The sequence below is a fragment of the Ovis aries genome, chromosome 3 (genome assembly GCF_016772045.2).
Source record: "Ovis aries strain OAR_USU_Benz2616 breed Rambouillet chromosome 3, ARS-UI_Ramb_v3.0, whole genome shotgun sequence".
Lineage (NCBI taxonomy): Eukaryota > Metazoa > Chordata > Mammalia > Artiodactyla > Bovidae > Ovis > Ovis aries.
This window is the reverse complement of record NC_056056.1, coordinates 186731349-186733394: the sequence shown is the minus strand read 5'-3', so window position 1 is coordinate 186733394 and position 2046 is coordinate 186731349.

Genomic DNA, 2046 nt, shown 5'->3' with positions numbered 1-2046 from the left:
GCCCCATCACTTCATGGCAAATAGATGGGGAAACAGTGACAGACTTTATTTTTTTAGGCTCCAAAATCACTGCAGATGGTGACTGCAGCCATGAAATTAAAAGACACTTGCTCCTTGGAAGGAAAGTTATGACCAACCTAGACAGCATATTGAAAAGCAGAGACATTACTTTGCCAACAAAGGTCCATCTAGTCAAAGCTATAGTTTTTCCAGTAGTCATATGGATGTGAGAGTTGTACTATAAAGAAAGCTGAGCACCAAAGAATTGATGTTTTTGAATTGTGGAGTTGGAGAAGACTCTTGAGAGTCTGTTGCACTGCAAGGAGATCAAACCAGTCCATCCTGAAGGAGATCAGCCCTGGCTGTTCGTTGGAAGGACTGATGTTGAACCTGAAACTCCAATACTTTTTCACACCTGATGCAATGAAGTGACTCATTGGAAAAGACCCTGAGGCTGGGAAAGATTAAAGGCAGGAGGAGAAGGGGACAACAGAGGGTGAAATGGTTGGATGGCATCACTGACTCAATGGACTTGGGTTTGAGCAGCCTCTGGGAGTTGGTGATGGACAGGAAAGCCTGGCATGCTGCAGTCCATGGATTCACAAAGAGTTGGACATGTCTGAGTGACTGAACTGAACTGAAATTTTTACTTAAGAGTGACTTTGTAGCAAACGTTTTACATATGGTATTTTAGAAGAAGTCACAAGAAATGCTTAGGATAATTGCTAGCTTCCCTTGAGTTGTCCCTTTCTTCCTTACTAAGAAAGTCCTGAAGTTTAGCATGGCACACAGCCCCCCAGCTAAAGACTCCATCTTCTAGCATGTTTTACAGAAAACTGATGTGGCCTCGTGACTGACAATGGCATGTGAGCAGAAGAGATGTAAACGACTTGCGCCCTTGAAAAGGGAAGGATTATGCCTCACTTCCCCCTCTCTTCTCCCACTGACTGTAGCATGAACATGAAAGTAAGAGATGGGAACAGGTTGAGTGTTAAAGATGCGAAACAGGATCAGAGGAGACTGGTCCTGAAACAGTGGTGCTCCTATCTCAGTCTGGACAGGTTGTGGTCAAACAGTATCATGAGAGAGAAACTCCTGCCTTCTTTGAGTCACAGTTATTATAACTTTTGTTACAATAGCCAGATCTGTTTTCTAACTAATGCTTGCATTCATTTTTATATCCTTTGTGCAAATAATCATCTGAGCCTCAGAGACAAATAGGTTCCCTAAAATCACAGTCCCTCCAAGCAACTCAAATGTGATGCTTTCTCTTACATGTCAACTTTGATATGGAAATGCCAGTGCAATTATACAGCTCTTTCCCCAAAGCAAGAGGAATGTCATAATCTGAAGCAAGGATGTGTTCCAGAACATCTCTCTGGGTGAGGGAGCAACAGTGACCTCTGTTAACCTCTATCCTGGGACTCCAATCACATCAGAGGATGAGCTAGTTTTGCAATGAAGATAATCCATATAATAGTTCCAGACATCATAATCTTGATCATCTCTACTTTGTACCAATATCATTACTAACACTTTATACTTAAGTGCTTTGGTTTGGAATTTTATATAGTTAAAATGAAATTGTTTAGCACCAAAATAGAGAATTCATTCCAAGATATTTTATTTGTTCACTTGTTAAAAGTTTTAACTTTGCATGTTAGTGAGATGTGGGTTATGAGACCTCTCATGGCCTCTCTAATATATTTCCTTCCAGGGGGCCTCAGAGGCTACTCATGAGATGCTAAAACAGTAGCACTCCCTTGGTTATCTGTGACCAGCTTTCTTGCACCTTCATGGTGATCTCAGTGCTTCTAATGCCACTGGGAAATTTCTGGACTTGGTCTAAATCCAGAGCTGTAGGACAGCTCAGTTATATCTTTGAGCCATAACTGAATGTCAGTCATCCCTGAAGCTATTTCCAAATTAGGCAGGATCATATAAGCAGACAAACTGACAGTCAGAAATTTCTTTCCTTCTGCATATGCAAGCACTGGTTATCCACAGAGTACAACAAAAGTCAGGTATTATATTGACTGTGTTACT